The sequence below is a fragment of the Rhipicephalus microplus genome, unplaced genomic scaffold (assembly GCF_043290135.1).
Source record: "Rhipicephalus microplus isolate Deutch F79 unplaced genomic scaffold, USDA_Rmic scaffold_435, whole genome shotgun sequence".
NCBI classification, from domain to species: Eukaryota; Metazoa; Arthropoda; class Arachnida; order Ixodida; family Ixodidae; genus Rhipicephalus; species Rhipicephalus microplus.
In genome coordinates this window covers 20044-39576 of record NW_027464999.1, presented here as the reverse complement: position 1 = coordinate 39576, position 19533 = coordinate 20044, and the positions used below count along the sequence as shown (strand labels likewise).

Sequence of the window (19533 nt, the reverse complement as noted above, 5' to 3'; positions counted from 1 at the left end):
AGTGTAACCGCGGTGGCCATTGCCAGCTAAAGGTGGTTCCTGGCATTCGAGCTGCACAGGGCCAGCAAAAAACCCTTTGTACTCCCATATGCAGCTGATATACACCCATATACATCCATATGCAGGACGTGGAAGTGGTTGGCAAGGTACAATGCAGTGACCATAGAATGGTACGGTCTCGAATTCGCCTAGATTTGAGGAAGGAACGACAGAAACTGATACGCAAGAAGCCAATCAATGAGCTAGCACTGAGAGGGAAAGTACAGGAATTCAGAGTCTCGCTTCAGAACAGGTACTCGGCTCTTAGTGAGGAAACCAACCTTAGCATAGATACAACGAATGATAATCTGACGAGTATCATTACGGAGTGTGCAGTGGAAGTTGGAGGCAAGGTAGTTAGACAGGACACTGGCAAGCTTTCCCAGGAAACGAAGAATCTTATTAAGAAGCGTCAAATCATGAGAGTTTCAAGTACAACAGACAAAATAGAACTGGCAGAGCTTTCGAAGTCGATTAATAGGCGTAAGGTATCCGATGTAAGAAGGTATAACATGGAGAGAATTGAACACGCTCTGAAAAACGGAGGAAGCGTCAAAGCAGTGAAGAGGAAACTTGGGATAGGCAAAAATCGGATGTATGCACTAAGGGACAACGAAGGCAAAATAACTACCAATATGGATAGGATAGTTAAAATAGCGGAGGAGTTTTACAGAGATCTGTACAGTAGTCGGGACAACCACGACCTTAGTACTATAAGAACTAGCAGTAACCCAGATGACACCCCACCAGTAATGATAGAAGAAGTCAGAAAAGCTTTGTAGAGCATGCAAAGAGGCAAAGCTGCTGATGAGGATCAGGTAACATCAGATCTGCTAAAGATGGAGGACAGATTGTGTTAGAACTAGCCACCCTGTTTACGAGGTGTCTCCTGACGGGAAGGGTACCAGAGCCTTGGAAGAACGCTAACATCATCTTAATACATAAGAAAGGATATGACAAGGACTTGAAGAGTTACAGGCCGATTTGCTTGCTCTCTGTAGTGTACAAGCTATTTACAAAGGTAATTGCTAACAGAGTAAAGAAACCATTAGAATTCAATCAACCAAAGGAACAAGCAGGATTTCGAACAGGCTACTCAACAATCGACCACACTCATACTATCAATCAGGTAATAGAGAAATGCTCAGAATGTAACCAACCACTATACATAGCCTTCATAGATTACAAGAAGGCGTTTGATTCAGTAGAAATATCAGCCGTCATGCAGACACTGCGGAATCAGGGCGTCGATGAAGTATATATAAACATCCTGGAAGAAATCTACAGGGGATCAACTGCTACCATAGTGCTTCATAAAGAAAGCAACAGAATACCAATCAAGAAGGGTGTAAGGTAGGGGGACACAATCTCCCCAATGCTATTTACCGCATGCTTACAGGAGGTTTTCAGAAGCCTAGAATGGAAACAGTTAGGGATAAGAGTTAATGGAGAGTACCTTAGTAACCTGCGCTTCGCCGATGACATTGCATTGCTGAGTAACTCAGGGGACGAATTGCAACTCATGATTACGGAATTAGACAAGGAGAGCAGAAAGGTGGGTCTTAAAATGAATCTGCAGAAAACGAAAGTAATGTACAACAACCTCGGAAAAGAGCAGCGCTTCGAGATAGGTAATAGTGCACTTCAAGTTGTAAAAGACTATGTCTACTTAGGGTAGGTAATAACCGCAGAGCGGAACCACGAGATTGAAGTAACTAGAAGAATAAGAATGGGGCGGAGCACATTTGGCAAGCACTCTCAAATTATGACAGGTAGATTGCCACTATCCCTCAAGAGGAAGGTATATAACAGCTGTATCTTGCCGGTATTTAGCTACGGAGCAGAAACCTGGAGACTTACAAAAAGGGTTCAGCTTAAATGGAGGACGACGCAGCGAGCAATGGAAAGAAAAATGGTAGGTGTAACCTCAAGAGACAAGAAGAGAGCAGAGTGGATTAGGGAACAAACGGGGGTTAAGGATATCATAGCTGAAATCAAGAAGAAGAAATGGACACAGGCCGAGCATGTAGCGCGTAGACAGGATAACCGCTGGTCGTTAAGGGTAACTGACTGGATTCCAAGAGAAGGCAAGCGGGTTAGGGGGAGACATAAGGTTAGGTGGGCAGATGAGATTAAGAAGTTTGCGGGTATAAATAAGCAGTAGCAAGCACAGGACCGGGTTAACTGGCGGAACATGGGAGAGGCCTTTGTCCTGCAGTGGACGTAGTCAGGCTGATGATGATGATGATGATGCATCTGAGCATGCTGGCATTTTTTTTTTTCTCGTAGGGAAAGCTCTGTAACGGCCACTGGCCACCTATTTGTCGTTCGTAGCCAGATATGGGGTGCCAGAAGGAACCGTAACCATTCAATAAATTGCATTACTGCATTACGTACTTACTGCACAGGGGTGCAGCGGTGCAGTTGTTGCTTTGGTAGTAAATTTCTTTGGTGGAGAGGAGAAAAGGGTCATTCATATCTGCAACAGTGCCAGAGCATTATGGATGCACCGAGGGGAACACTAGCAGATTAGGTTCAGTTTTCGAACTCCTGTGACTAAGGGGGACTGGCCACAAGTTCTCACATCTCAAGCTGCTGCTGTTCCTTCTTGCTTGGTCAGCACAATGCTGCACTTTGTTTGTGGTCGTGCATGGGCTTTGACATTGTGTTTACATATGGGTTTAGCTAAGTGCTCTCAGTTTTTCGATCCTTGTACTCTAGCCGGCATGTCAGCACGTGCCGGCTAGAGTCAGCAAGTGAACAATGTCAAAGTGTCGTGCTGCTATGTGCAAAAGTGGCTATAGCACAAATATCAACAAGCTAGCCTGGCATTTCTTCTGTACACCTAGTTGACAAAACACTTCGCTCCGCACAGAACAACAGGTCCCTTCCACGCACCTACAAAGAGCTCTAGGTAAAGCCTGAAGTTTGAGACAAAATGATATCCTTAAAACCTAGGTACACGTCATCACTGGAAGTGCCCGGACAGTGAATGAAAAATGAAGGTGCCTCATTGAAGGTACAATCTTGATGGTTTTTTCCAAATGTACCTTCCTACCAAGGAACCTTGGCGTAGCGCGCATTGATGCAGAAGCTGCCGTTTCCATTCTCTCTTCACTATCCCCTCTACCCCCAAGAAGAGGCAAAAACAGCAAAACAAAAAAACAATTACATGCATTGTTACAGGTGCTGTGTGTTCAACTTAACAAACTGCCTGGCTATAGAAAACGCACGAAAATTTGTAACTCCACCCAAAAGTGTCAGAAAAGCAGCACCACTGACCTCGAAAAGGCGACATGTTTTTAATGTGTGAAGTTTTTTCTTCTGGTGTTGTGGTGCCACTTTTTTTCCCTTCTTTTCTTTTTTTGTTTTGATGCTAAACGTTTGGTGTTCTTTTAGGGACACAAAACAAGGTTTCTGGTCTGCTACTGCACAGACACATTCACAGGCATTTTTTTGGTGGACGAGCCTCAGATTACTTCAAAAAACCACGTTTCTGTCGGAAGCGCAAGCAACACCTTGACATTACAACACCTTGGGGAAGCACGCCAGCAAAAAAGAAGTAAAGGAAAAATAGCCAAATGAATTTTTATGACTTTTCTGTGATGTTGGGCTAACATGGTGGGGTGCTTTTGCACACTGTAGCCAGTCAACGGGATGAATGTGAAAAAGAGGAAACAGAAAGTAAACAGCATGGTTGAGAATGTCTCACATAATTCAAAGAGCTCCTGTACTTTCCAAGGTCAAGATGTGTGAAGAGTCGATCGCTGACATTCCACAATGGCGCTTTTGTTTATCAGCCCTATTTCATGCTGTGTTGAGCTTGCAGGCACCACGGGTACTCGGCCATTAATTACCATTGAGATGCAAACGCACCAGTCAGACACCCAGATTCTGGATTATGTGTAGGCCTTTAATGATGCAATTTTGCTTGTTGTGCAGACATTTGCTTCTCCAGGTAGTTATGTTATAATTCGTCATTACTGAACACCTTGTGTGCATTCAAAAATGAACGCTGTTTGTTGGATGTCAACTTTTGAAATCCTCATTCAACGATACGTCTCATTGGCACCTTAAGTTTTTCTGCACAACCACTGATTTCATTTTATTTCATTTTCATTTTATTTCCTTAAAGACCCGCGAGGGGGTATTACATAAGGCATGGGTAATTATAAAGACAAAACATAGAAGCCAAACATTTAACATAGAAAGTGCTTATTTATATTTTCTATGAACGATGATGGGCAGGGAATGGTTGCAATTTCAATGGGAAGGCCGTTCCAGTCTGGTGCGGTACGTGGAAAAAACGAGGCAGAAAAAGTAGAAGTCCGGGAACATGGCCGAGCAACTTGAAGCAAATGGCTCGTGCAGTGAGATATGCGTGTTGCGGGAACGATATAAGGTGGGGCATGCAAGGGACTATGAAAAAGTTTGTGAACATTGACAGGCTGGCAATACGACGGCGAAGTTGTAGATCTGGTAAACCAGATTCTGCTTTCAATCCAGATACGCTGACAGTGGAAGAGTATGAACAGTGAATAAATCCAGCGGCCCGGTTTTGAAGTGATTCGATGGCATGTGTAAGGTCGAGGGTCCCAAATTGGTGATGCGTATTCTAGTTTAGGTCGAACGATGGACTTGTATGCTTGTAATTTTACGTGTTGTGGAGCGAGTCGTAAATGGCGTTTAAGGAAACCCAGTGTTTTATTTGCAGATGAAATGATACTAGTTACGTGTATGTTCCATAAAAGATCGTTACAAAAGAGTGACGCCCAAATACTTGTATGACGGAACATTTTCTAGATGGATGGCATAAACTGTGTACGGATACACAAGCGGCATGCGACGGCGATGGAATGAAACGACTTTACATTTACTCGGGTTAAGTTGCATGAGCTAGCGCTCACACCATTCCTGGAGGCAGTTTAGATTGGCTTGTAAGGATGACTGTTTTGAAGTGTCAGTAACAGTGTCATATATAACGCAGTCATCAGCAAACAGGCGGGTTTTACAGGTTAGTTTTGAAGGCAAGTCATTTATGTATATAAGGAATAAAAGGGGAATAGGAACAGAACCCTGGGGTACTCCGGACGTTACTGGAAGAGGATTAGAGGTACGGTTGTTGATATTAACAGACTGGGAGTGGTTTGTAAGGAATTCTCTGATCCAATTTAGTATGTTCGGGTGAAGATTTAACTGGGAAAGTTTTAGTAACAGTCGAGAATGGGGTACTTTGTCGAACGCTTTGGAAAAATCTAAGAATACGGCATTGGTTTGTAAGTTACAGTCCAGATTAGTATGCAAATCATGAACAAATAAGGCTAGTTGTGTTTCACAAGAGAAACCTTTGTGGAACCCATGTTGTGCTGGATGGAAAAAGCTGTTTGAATCAAGAAAGTCTATGATATGCGTGTAGATGATGTGTTCCATGATTTTACAGGGCGCGCTGGTTAAAGATATGGGACGATAGTTTAATGGCGAGTTTCTAATACCCGATTTGAAAATTGGAACGACCTTCCCGTTCTTCCAGTCATCTGGTAGGCGTTCTGTTAAAAGTGACTGTGAGAAGAGCAAGCATAGAAAAGATGCACAAATATATTTTGTATTCTTAAGGAATTTGGAGTTGATTTCATCAATACCAGAAGAGGAGGAAAGTTTTAATTTGTCGTCACATAATTCCATTAGCAGTGAACGATACCGGTGGCATAGCACATTCTATAATAGTGGGTGGTATCGTAAATGTCACGTTACTTTCTTTGGTAAACACAGATGAGAAAGCGGTGTTGAAGATGTTTGTGCATTAATCATCGGTGGATACGTGACCCGATTCACTGGTAAGAGTAATTGGGGCAGTATGCGGGGGGTTCAAAACCTGCCAAAATTTTTTTTGGTTGTTAGTCAGCATGCTTGGTAAGTCAACGTTGAAAAAATAATTCTTTGCGTCTTGAACTGCGCATAAATAAGATTTTTCAGCTGCGTAGTATTTCTGCCACTTTCGCGAGTCTTCTAGTCTTTTTGCTAACCTAAACAGGCGTTTTTTCTTGTTTTCTAACCTTTTCAGAGTTTTAGAGAACCATGGCTTTTGGCAGTTTGCATGGAAGCGGGATTTCGGAATAAACCTGTCAGTCTATTCATTGACCTTGTCTTTAAACAGTGTCCAGTTTTCTTCGATGGACCGGGAAAAGAAAGTAGTTTCTAAACTGGATAAGAATGCGTTAAGTGCCAAATTTATTGCTTCATAATTCCCCTTGTCGTACAACCGAATGGTTTTTTGGGTGTTTTGACGAATTAACAGTTTAAATGCAAATTTGCTATGGATGACCTTATGGTCACTTATTTCGGGGAGATAAGTAATCGAGACCATGTCATCTGGGTGACTGGTTAGTATTAGGTCCAAAATATTTTCACACTCTTGTGTTACGTGTGTTAGTGCAGTTACCATTTGTAAGATTAAAATTTAAACAAACGTCCAGGAAAGCCCCGGCTTCGCCTTGTGCCTGTGACGGCATGGTTTGGTTAAGCCGGTTAATACCCGGAAAATTAAAATCACCGAACAAAACTACGGGGGCGTTGGGATACTTTTTTGTAACTTCGTTTAAGACGTCGGTAAGATTATTAGAAAAGTCAGAATAGCTATTCGGGGGCCTGTAGCAGACGCCAAGTAATACTGACTGGGGCTTAGCAGAACAAAGAATCCAAATTATTTCAAGGTCAGGTGACAGGTTAACTAATGAGCAGGTTATTTTTTGGTTTATGGCAATAAGAACTCCTCCTCCCTTCTTATCTTTTCGATCCTTCCGAAATAGCTGAAAATTAGGCAAATCGGCCAAAACCTCTTGATAAGAGAATAAGAGACGCTGTCATTTAACCATGTTTCGGTTAATATGAGAAAGTCGCTGTTGGATGACAAAGCCAGATTCGAAATATGTTCGCAGTTCGAAATGATACTTCTAATGTTAGTGAAGATCACGGAAAACGAAAAAGCTGATTTGGGGACAACTTGGGGGGAGGTTGGCTTTGGTCGAGGACAGGATGATTGCTATTTAAATTTTTTCACAGACTGCGATGTCTCGTCAAAGACGTAGCATTTAGTTCCGAGAAAGAGAGTTTTGAAGCGCACAGTGAAAGCTGTTGACTTAGTTCTTGCAAAATCAATTAATTGTTTGCGCGCATGACGTACGGCAGGGGAGAAGTCCTCGCCCGCGCTGAAGCCTGTGTCCTTGAATTTGCGACTGTTGGAAAGGATAAGTTCTTTTGTTTTGAATGATTGAAACTTTACAATTATGGGACGAATGCGGTTTTCTGAGAAGCGCCCGAGGCGGTGCGCACGCTCAATTTCTGAGGGAGGAATTGTTAGTTGGAGTGTGTCACTGCAGTGACAGATGATTATTTCTTCCGAGTCTGAATACGTTTCAGTTTTAGTAGTATCCGGAATGCCATAAAATATAAAATTGTTACGTCTCGAACGGTTCTCACTGTCATCTACACGGGATTCGAGATTGCAGATCTTGTGAATCATTTCGTTTGTGAGTGTCTTTAGGTCAACCAGCTCTGTGCACATGGATGTAAGGGCAGTGCAATGTTTTTCAAGGTCAGTGATGCGCTTGCACAAATCTGTTATCGTTACGTCCGTCGTTTTTAGTTGGTTTTTAATTTCCTGCATGTCGGAAATAAGCTTATTCTGTCCAGCAGATAGCTTCTGCAATTCAGTAAGCAAGTCTTCACCAGTGGGAGGCCCAGGGTTAGTTTCGACATCTCCCACCAAAAGCAAAAAAGAGCGTATGACCTGCGCACACTCAACAATAATCACAACACAGCACCGTGGGCTCGGCAGCTGAACTAAAAAATAGTTACTCGATTTCTTAGCAAGAAAAGCACTTCTGTTACTGACCTGCCTGATGAAGGCAAACAGATTAGGCTGCGCGTTCGCGCAGCTACTGAGCCCACAATGCGGGGCAGACAGGGGCGTTTGTTTTGTAGTCGTGGCTGCAGATGATGTCTGTCTTGATGGGGTAGTCCACGTGTGGTCGAGGCTCAAGGTTTGCAGTGGCAGCGCTATTGCTAGATCCGGTGCGATAGTAGTGGGATTCAAGTTTGAAGTGCCACTGTGGAAGGGGGCGGGAATTGTTGACGGTCCGATGAAGCCAGGCATGAGAAACTGCAGGAACAACTTTGAAGGCATGGTGAGTACCTGCATGATGAAGGCAAACGGATTAGGCTGCGCGTTTGCGCAGCTACCGAGCCCACAAGTATGGGCCAGCCAGCAACTTTCCTGACAAAATATTTGGCAGTGAGCGCCTTGTAAGGACATGGCAAGAAGTGTCGAGCATTTCTATTAATTGGGCACTAGGACATTACACCGCTCTTCGACTTAGCATTCGCAAAAGGGCAACATAAGGTGAGCATTTGCGGCAGACCCGAGACGCCCTTGGCGAAGTCCGATGAGTCTCGAACAATAGGAGTCCAGGGAAGGAAAATAAATACGTGCTCACCCTTAGTCTTCCCGGAAAGATCTCACTCCCGACCTGCGCCCGCGAGACGTCTCGAGAGATTTTGTGCACGGCACCACAGTGAACATCCGCTATCGAGTGAGAGGGGTTAAACCTCACTTCTCGCTCCCCCCAGTGCGGTAGACGACAGAGGAGGGGAATCATGTCGGGACATGAGAACGACAGAGGAGGGGAATCATGTCGGGACATGAGAACGCAGAACGAGGCGGCAAAGCCCGTGCAAAGGCGGCGGGCTGGCCTCGATTCTCACATGTTCTGTAACTAGGAAGCTACAGGGGTTAGAATATCTATTTTAACCGGTTTCTGATTCTCGCGTAGCCTCACCATCCTCCTCTGCCACAGGGAGGGGAAGGCATAGCCTGTCGCCGTGACTCCGCTCACTTCAGCAACATTACACAAAAGCAGCGATGCGTCATTAGCGTACAGCCAACGACTGAGCACGGCATCCCCGACATGAGCGCATGTCATAGCGGCATGGGGAGGAAAGGAAGCACAGTTTAGGAGTACTCTTCCCATAGCAGTAAAGTAGCGAGGCACCTCTTTATCCTGGAGGCTTTGGTTCTGGCAATATTGTTTTTCCCGGTAGTCTTGGGATCTACAAAACGGCAGAGGGCAGCACAGGCAAATGAATATGTGGACTGAGTGGCCGAAACTGCACCACTGCAAGGTCAAGGCACCATTTCATAAAACAAAGAACCAATCGCCGAGCTCAGTGGTAGGTCAAGTTGCCCATGGTCAAGCTTGCATCACAGTGTGTATGGGGGAGATTGGTCACGAGAAAAGAGGCGCAAGAATTGATTTTGGGAATGGAGGACTGCGCGGCGCTGTAGTATTCGGCAAATGTGATTGCCACGGTCTACTGTACAGTCAGGGATTGCGCCTATTTGGTGCAATTCCTCATTTTGTGCCAAGCTGCACCGAAATGATAAAATTCGTCGAAAATTCTGTCACTCAGCATCAAAATATCCTACTAGCCTTAACATTTTATTGCGATAACAATTTTATGGACACTCTCAGCTAGATTTTGCCACTGGCGTCGACGTGGACGTCGGCATCAATGTACCGCACCATATATGTATACGTATCTTTGTATATGTATATGAAAACTAAAAAAAAAAACCCAGAAAAAAAGACTCTGGCGCACAGAATCGAACGTGGGACCTCTGTGTCGTGAATGCGAGGCGTTAACCACTGAGCCACCGAGGGGTACCTCCACTTACCGCTGTTATCGGGCATCTTGGAGGTGAACTATCTATCATGTTTTCAGCATTGTCAGCAAGATGGCCCAATGAGCAAGCGGCGGCTCTCATCTCTCACGTGTACTTTGGCCCACGGAGAGGAGGGGAGTGGACAATCTCTCGCGTGCCCTTATCTCCCAGTGGGGAGGATCACACGTCTTGGCTGGCGTTGAGCTTGCACTAAAACGATTCTGTTGTAGTTATGGGGTGCACAAAGGTCACTGCAATCGTTGCACAGCCTCCGTTTGCGAAAAGGGCACGCTTTTCAGACACAGTGAAGTAACAACTGAGACGCTAATTCCCGTTCGTCTGTACCTGTGAGTACGTTTCATGCGTCATTTGTGCGTGAGAAACCCAGGGCACATTTAGATCTGCTTGCCGTTCTGCCCGTGACCTTCTAATTTGTTGATATCACATTCATTGCTTTGCCTTTGTGGCAAAGCTGTGACTTTTTTCATCACTTGCATTAATTTCAGCGAGAAATGGGGGCCAACTGAAGTTCGGGTAATTTTGTTACTTGTATGCAGTTACTTGTATGCAGTAAACTAGAAGTTTACTGCATACAAGGTTACTTGTATGCAGTAAACTTCTATGTTTCTGTCGCCAAACCCTAGCAGTTTATCATGCCCTTAGTAAGATGGCGGCCGCAGCCGCCATCTTTTGATGAATATGGCTTTACTTGTTGGAAATAATTTCCACTTCAGCAATTTTTATTGCAATACCAATTATATGGACACTCTCGGATGGATTCTGCCGCCCGTGTCGCCGTCATTTGCCGTACATGTATACCTAAATATATATGTGAAAACACAAGAAAAATAATCCTGAAAACGACTCCGGCACGCGGAATCAAGCATCGGACCTCTAAATTCTGAGTACGAGGGGTTAGCCACTTAGCCACGAAGGAGCACCTCGCTCAACATACAAACGGCAAGCTATATATATCTACCACTTACCCATAGTGATGAGCATCTCAGGGGAACTATCATATATTCAGCATTACCAGCAAGATGGCGCAATAAGGGCGTGTTGTCATGTCGTCACGATGCGACAATGCGCGCTCTGATCTCCCACGCGTACTTTGCCTCGTGGAGACGGGGCAGGGTAGAAATTTATACGTGCGCTTGCTTATCTCGCGGTGGGGACAATTGTACGCCTTGGGCTTTCACCGGAGAGATTCTGTTGTAGTTGCCAGGCGCACAAAGGTCACTGAAATCGTTGCACTGTCTTTGAGAAAAGGCCGTGCTTTTCAGACATAGCGAAGTAACAACTGAGAAGCTTATTTGCGTTCATCTGTATCTCTGAGTACATTTCATGCGTCATTTGTGCGTGAGAAATGCAGGGCACGTTTCGATCTGCTTGCCATTCTGCGCATGAACTTCCAATTTGTTGATGTCGCGTTCATTGCTTCGCCTTTGCGGGAAAGTTGTTACTTTTTAAATTCACCTTTGGGCAGATCCTTACCATGAATCGCGGTGTAGGATATATTTATTTATTTATTAGAATACCCTCAGGGCCCGTAGGGCATTACAGAGGGGGTGGGTACAACATATATAACACACAAGAAAAAAAAGACAAAATAAAGAAACAAGTGTCAGATGCGCAAATCAGGAAGGCAACATAAGTCAACTAAAAATGTATAAGAATTCAAGCACATACAAGACAAAGATAGATAATGGAAACTGCGTATAGTTACAAGCATTGCTGAGAAATTGCAGTCTTGAATAACAAAGGGTCTGTTATTGATACAACGGAAGAGGGAAGGTGGTTCCAATCGGCGGCTGTTTCCGGTAAGAAGGCTGCTGAAAAGAATTTGGTGCGGCAAAACGGAATGGCAACCTTATGCTGATGATCAATGCGCGATGAGTGGTATGACTGTTGTGAAATGAGGTCTCGCTTCATTGATGGATTGTGAAAAAATATCTTATGAAAAAAAATGCAGTCGCGCCAGTTTCCTCCGGACAGTTACTCATTATATACTCATTAGACCAGGACACTCACGAAAGAACGCCATGCGCCTATCGGTTCGCAAACCGTAGTGGCTATTTGTCGATGGAACGACGCAACTTCAAGACAAAAATGCGCTCACTACGCGGGAAATATGAATTTCCTAGTAAGCATATGCAGCTATGGCATGTTAGAAAGTGTCCATCCCAGTTGGTGTAGTGGTTATAGAGGTCGGCTGCTGACCCAAAGGTCGCGGGTTCCATCTCGGTCGCGGTGATCACATTTCATTGGAAGGAAAATGCTATAGAGGCTCTTGTGCTGTGCGATTTCAGAGCACGTTAAGAAACATCAGTTGGTGAAAATTTCGGGAGCCCTTCGCTAATGCTTAGTATGACATTTCTGCAGCCCTAAAAAATCAAACAAAGCTGTGCACTAGTTTTTTTTTTTATGCCTTTTCCATTCCTCAGTTTTATGAATCCCCCAAAATATCTCGGTCACCCAGCTTGGCTAATCTACACCTGAATTCTCAGAGTCTGTGAAACGATTTGACAGGCATGACAAATGCTAATGTGGACTTAATCATTGTTTGCTGAGTAAGTGGTTTAAATGCATTTATTAAAGTAACAGTGCTGATATTCACTTTGCGCAATTTAGGGGATGTTTATAGGTTTGTACATACTTTCTCATTAAATGTTAGCCTTCTTTTTCATACTGCTTGAAAGTTCGCCTTTCGTGATGAAAAAGGAATGTTTTTTCGCCGTAACCTGCTCCAAATTTAGATTTTACCGCTCCAAAAGTCACATTTTGCTCCTCCAAAAATCGCTCCGGTTGCACTCCTGTACAGTTGACGTCCATTGTCTCAGACTTGCTTGATTTCCCGGACTCATGTGTGGCACTGTCAAGTTCGCCATAGACTCAATGTAATAAAAAGTCAGAAATTTCGGACATTTATAGCTTTCGCTATCCGATTTCCTGGGCTTTTTACCACGAACTGCTGACTTGAAGTCGCCATCAACGATGCCATTTTAATTGTTTTTGGACCCTCGAACCCAATGCGCCATGACTTCCGCACCCTCGAAAGTGAAAATGCCGCAATCCAGCGCACGACAATCTCTTTCCAGCCTCACCTTAGGCCGTGTGGTCTGTACAGCCAGTGCTCCGACAGCTGGAAAAGCTACGATGTTGACCTATGGTCTGCCGTCAGCATGCTTGCAGACAGACACTGCCTGTTTTCGTTACATGAACTGTTTTTGTCACGCGAGCTTTATACTGGATGCTGAGGCGGCCATCTCGCCTGGAGTGGACAGGGCGTGCGATGGACTTCCACTCGCAGACGTCGGCTTCACCGACCTTCCCGTTCCTTGCTGTGCACCCTGCCGGTGTTTGGATTCCAGCCAGAATAACCCTCAAGAGCTTCGCCGGCGCTGATAAAGACTTCGAGCTGTGTGCGGAACTGACCCATGATGACATCATTCAAGTTACGGAGAATTTCGACGACACTGAGATCGAAAAGGCAGCGCCTACATATCCAACCAGCTCAGAGATGATGCGAGCACTGACTCTGTCATCAATGTGCAGCGACAACATAACATTAAGTGAAATTGAGGCAGACATTATTGCGGGCAAGTGGAATGCCGTGCAAACGAAAATAAGCGACCCTTTTTTTAGATGCCAAGCAGCTGTTAGACTAGTCTCGGTAACGCTGTTCATCCACGTCCCAGTGCCAACGTGGCACACCGCGCTCCTCTCGCTGCAGGTGTTGGGGCAGTGCCAAGTAAATCATGCCTGCCCTCTCGGTGCGCAGTAACATCACTCTCTCTTTCACCTGCCGCATGCTCGCCACTTGTCACCTCTCTCTCACTTCACCCTCTCCACTGCTCGCAACGTTCAAGCGCACATGGAGTGAGCGGCTCTTTTATCTGCGGTGGAGAGGACGTCAGGAAGCGAAGCTCCTTTGCCCGTCAAAATATGCGTCGAAGCGATTTGGCCTAGCCTTGTTGTCACTGGCATTGTGAGGGTTAGGAGAGCCAATCATTTTTGCGAATAGCGACGTCGCACCTGCAACACGCTCGAGGCACAAGCCAGATAAGCCCAACGTAAGGGTCGGCATTGGAAGACCAATGACACTGATAAGGTGTGAGTCAAGCACGCTGATCGCGTTCGAGAATGGAGGCGGCGCACGGGTAGCACCGACTAGACGCGAGCCAAGAAAGCCGAGTGGAAGTGCCGCCAGTGGAAAGCCAACACTGGCAAATCCTTGTTGACACCGTTGTCGGCAATGTCTTGAAAGCGCCACACGCCCACTGCCAAAGAACCGCCCGCAAGCGGCAATCGGGAGACAACCTGAAAGAACGATTAGAAACCTCTCGAAGATGCTGCTGCTCTAAGTGCATTGCTGTGCGCATTGGCGGCATTGCGATCTTTGCGCTGTACCTTACTCCTAATCTCCTGAAGGAACAAGTTCAGCACTGTCTGGAGAAGATGCTGACTGATGGCAGCGAGGCGTGTTGATGTGTATTTCTTATAGTCGCTGGAGACTTTGACGTCGATGTTAGTGGAGGAGTAGGAGAATGGCTCGACAATTATATGCGTGACGTGCACTCGCTTAAGTACCTGTTGGTGGAACGGAAACTACCCACCACAATAAGGGGAACATGCATCGATCTGATTTTTGTCAACTTTGACATTGAATGTCTGCAGGAGGTTCTCAGCGTGCACTTAACCGATCACAAAACCGTGGTAGTCAAAGCGAAATGCACCTCAGCTCCGGTACAGCACCCGTGTTCACTCTGAAGAAACGACAAGACCTACGCCAGCCATCGCTTATATTGAATCTTCCAGCGCTCACCGCTGCACCCGCATTAGCATCATTCAACCCCTGACGCCCCTCGTGCGCAACGCTGCTGCTTCACATCCTATCAGGGTTCGTTTTGGGGAGATGTCTTCTTTTTTTTTTGTGGTGGCTAAGTGTTTACAAATGCAGTAGCGCCGGCCGCATCGGACCTTTCTTTAAGAGGCAAAGCTCCTTAAGTGGTGAGTTTGTACATGCATGTCTCTCTGGTATGTGACTGCCTAGTTCTGACTCACTCAGCAGGTGCGGACGGATAAACAAACAGACGGACAGACAGACGAAGAGATGGACAAACAGACGGAGGGTGGATTCATGGTTTACCAATAAAATCCTCCGAAGCTTCGCTCACTCATCATTCACTCCGTGGATAGGCTATGATTTTCTTCTCTTTCTTGCTTTCGGCTCGTTTCAGAGCTACCTAAATGATGCATTTGCTGAATTGCAATGAGAATCTTGTACTCCTGCTGCGACCGTCTTCGTCAGCGAAAAATACCTATTAAGGTGACGGTTCCACATTTGTAATCTTGCCAGTAGTGCTGGAAAAGACAACAAGCACCACCAATTGACCAATGATGAAGTAATTCGTCAAGTTATGGAAGATTCCAACGACACCGAGATCGAAGAGGCAGCGCCTACACATCAACGAGCTCAGAGATGATGCGAGCAGTGACGCTGTCATCGATGTACAGCGACAGCATGACTCTAACTGAAATTGAGGCAGAGATCATTGCAGGCAAATGGAACGCTGCGCAAACGAAAATAAGCGACCCTTTTCTAGATGCAAAGAAGCTGTAGACTAGCCTGTGTGACGCTGTTCATCCGTGTCTTTGTGCCAACGTGCCACACCGCACTCCGCTCGCCGCAGGTGTTGGGGCTGCGCAGTGTGCAGTAACATCACTCTCTCTCTCTTGCCTGCCGCACGCTCGCTGCTTGCCACCTCTCTCTTGCTTCACCCTCTCCACCGCTGGCAATGTTCAAGCGCACATTGAGTGAACACTCTTTCGGCTCGTTTATTGTTTATCACCCCCACTAAGTCAGGAATAGAAGGAGAATGTTTCGGAGGTCAAACTCCCGAACTTGTAGTGTTGAAAGTTGGTGAGTTGGTGATAGTTGATGTTTACCTATGAAGCAGCGCACGGAGACAAGCACAAAAGGAACGAAAGGTGTCGCCTTAGTTCCGTTTGAGCCTGTCTCCGTGCGCTGCTTCATAGGTATTCACGAACTTGTGCTGGTGCGCCCCACTGTATTAGGAAGAAGGAAGCGTGCTTTCACGGTTCAGAAAAATGAGGCGTTCAGCAAGGTCTTTTTTTTTTTTTTGTCCGTCAACAACACCTTTATCCTCCACTAAAATCCATGCTTCCTTGTCCGCACACTTGCTGTGGCGCAGTGCTTTTCACGTGAGGAACAATGGCGCTGCAAACCGCCAAGTTTACTTTTGGTTAGCATGCTGTCAGCCAGTCCTGTCTCACTGGCCAGCTGCTCTTCATGACACTCAGTGACAGAATATGCAGCTGGCTGACACAATGTCTCACGGAAGTCACATCACAATCGAAACATGAGACATTCATCATTGAACATGTGTAAATAATCCACCCGCTGTCGCTTATGCCTGTGTTATTCAATGGTGGCTACCGTTCAGCAGTGATATTGACCTGCCTGCGACTTTGCATAGAAGTCAGCAGTATTGACTAAATAAATAGACAAAGATTTTTGAGCCAGACAGTAGTCATCTTAATGAAATCACCTTTTCCTTTTATTCATTTCTGTGTAGTTTTTCAAGTTAGCAGCCACTCATTCTTACCACACTCTACCATGCTACTATCGAATACTGTCTCTCGAAAAGGACACCTCAACCAGTGCTCACACGAGGGGAGGGAAGGAAAAGAGAAACAGAGCAGAGAAAAGACGCATGGGGCGAGGGTTCCCCCCCCTTTGTGCCACCCTAACTTGTACTTATGCACCAAACTGGTTGAGAAGGGAGTGTGAAATGATGATGATGAAAAACATTTATTGTAAAAGAGAGAGGTACGGGGCCAAAGCATGACCCTGCTACATGGTCGGCGTCCTTAGTCCGGGACACCGCATGACGAGGCCCCTACTCGCGCCCGTCTCACCAGAGCCCGTTGAGACTCTAGTGATGAGCTGTCGAGGAGGGCAGTCTCCCATGCCTCTCGGGAAGGGGTAGGGGAAGGGGGTAGGTGGGGATTTTTCGGACATGCCCATACCATGTGGAAGATATCACACGTCTCCCCACAGTGTGGGCACCGCCCATCTGTGTTCGCATCGAAATGCTTTAGGATTGCAGGACAGAGTAGAGTACCTGTCTGCAGGCGCCTTAGAGTTCGCTCTTCCGCCTTACTCAGCCCCTTCGCAGGAGCCGGGTAAAGGCGGTGAGTGTCACGATAATAGGTGAGAATTTCTTTGAACCGCAGCAGCGGTGTATTGGCCTCCGAGTCATAAGAGCCAAGGTGAGGAGCCCGGTGGGTAAGCGCTCGGGCGGCCGCGTCAGCGGCCTCATTACCTCGTAGGCCCTGATGGCCAGGAGCCCATACGATGCGTTTCGGGGCTGGATCAGCGAGAGCCCGTTTTAGAATTTGGCTGGCTAGGGGGGATATCTCTCCTACCAAGTAATGAGTACATGCTTTCCTGGAGTCCGTGATGATAACTTTCGAGTTGGGGTCCGCAGCAGCAAGCGCTATCGCGACTTCCTCAGCGCGCTCTGGATTTTGTGCTCGGAACGAGAGCCCATTGACATGCTTTTCCCGGTGAACTACAGAGGCCGTGTAAAATCCCGTGGGCGAAGGCCCTGCTATATCTACGTAGAATACACCAGGTCGGGAGCCGTGTTGCCTCTCAAGCGTCCGAGCCCGCGCCTGTCTTCTGCTTTCGTGCGTGTGCTTATCCATGTTACTGGGGAGAGGAGCGACCGAGAGCATATGCCGCCACAGTTCCGGAATACGCTCCGCCTCCTCTGCAGTGCAAGTGTGCTGTATATGTAAGCGGTTTAGCAGGCGGCGCCCGGGAGCCGTCTGCACGAGCCGCGTATATTGATTCATAAGGTGGGCCTCCCGCAACTCCTGGTAGGAGTTGAGCACACCTAACGCACTCAGTTTGGCGTTGGAAGTGGCCACCGGGAGATCCAGAGCTCGTTTAGTAGCCTTACGAATGATGGCATCTATTCTTTCGTCTTCTTGCTTGTTAGTGCGAAGGTATGGGACGGCGTAGAGGATTCGGCTAGTCACGAAGGCATGCGCGAGCCGAAGCGCGTCTCTGCCCCGCAGACCACCCCGCTTGTTGGAAACGCGGTGGATCATGCGCCCTACCTGTTCGCCTATTCTCTTGAGTTTCGCTATAGTGGAGTCCGGTCTGAGTCTGTGGTGAATGAACAGGCCCAGAATTCGGAGCTCCTCCACCTCTCTGATGGGAACCCCAGACAGGGAGATGTGTATGGCTGACTTATCTCTTGGATTCGCTCTAACGTGCAGAAGCTCTGATTTGTTTGGAGCACATTGGAGTCCACAGTCGTTGGCATACGCCTCGACTATGGATGCGGCCTGCTGAAGGCGTTCCTGCATTTCACCAAGGCTCCCTTCAGTGGTCCAGATTGTAATATCGTCGGCATATACTGCGTGTTGTGTGCCTTCCACCCTGGCCAATTCGCTTGGAAGGCGCATCATAGCAATGTTGAAAAGGAGTGGTGATAACACTGCTCCCTGTGGGGTACGGGAGTGTGAAAAGTGACGCGATTCTGTGAAACGAAGGGTTGGGCGGGGGCTTTTCTTTTTCTCCCTTTCAATGACAACCTTCTCTTTGCTTCTCAAGAAACCCTCACTTACTTGTTCTTGTTCTCTGCGGCGCACTGCTTTTCACTCTGCAAACCACTCATGCAGACTTTTAGACAGCTAATCTCTGTGGCAAACAGTGCCAGAATGCGAGGTTTGGTGATGAACTCTATCACGAGTGTTGCACCACAAGTGAACCATGCGACATTACATCCTTCTGTGCACATGTGTAAATTATCCCTTCTGTCACTGTCCTTCACTCCTGCCTCATTTACTGATGACGACTATTCAGTCGTAGTCTGATTGAGCCAGGCAGCGGTCATGGTATCAAACTGGATTTTCTTTCCTTTATTTAGCCAGTTACTTCTACCACCCTCTATCCCACAGAACAAGCGATCTATCCACTAAAGATTTATTTCTCTCTCGAAAAGAGAGAATTGAGGCCAATATCTTGTAAATTGAATGCTATAACTATGAAATAATTACCAGCTATTGCCATATGTTATTTAATTTGTAGACCATAAAAAGCTACACGCTCCTTTTCTCCCCATGAAACAACTGCTCAGGCTACAAACTTTCTGGAAGCACTTATCTTCCCCATCATGCAATTAGACTGCGTCTCTGTAAAGAACAGTATCACGCTTGCGCTCCATTTACATCAACTTGACAGAACGCAGCTGTAGCACTCACCTATCCTAGCGCATCAAAAGTAATGCGATGCACCACCATATGCAAGTAGCGCATGAACTCCACTTGAAGGCCCTTGTTTTCTGTATCTGCAGTATGTAGTACCGGGGGGTTGCACTTGAACCCGATGTGACGGGTGACCGGCGTTCTTCTCGTGAAAGGTAGCTCTTGAGTCAACTTGCCTCTCAAAATCCACAGATGCTTGGCGAAATCCACACCGATGTGCTTTCCTATAGCCCATTACCCCCTTTACACAGATGTGATGCGCCTGTTCTCGCATTCATGTGAACGTGGTACGTGACATGCGGGCTTACGGCTGTCAATACAGGTGTACTTTCTTTCCGTGGAAGACGAACTGCACCATACTTCAAAGCACCGTGGAGACGCAGTGCTGGCCTCCTGTTCAATAAATAAATGTCAGTCAGTCACCCCAGCTGGCACTGGCATGGTGAGTTACTGGCAGTCGCATCGAGCTAGCA

At 46.5% G+C, this 19533-nt stretch overlaps 1 protein-coding gene across 1 annotated transcript in view; it reads left to right on the top strand.

The window, feature by feature from the left end:
* Positions 1 to 19533, top strand: part of LOC142794484 (pre-mRNA 3' end processing protein pfs-2-like) — a 69149-nt gene that overhangs the window by 29665 nt on the left and 19951 nt on the right. The gene's annotated exons all lie outside the window — the stretch shown is intronic.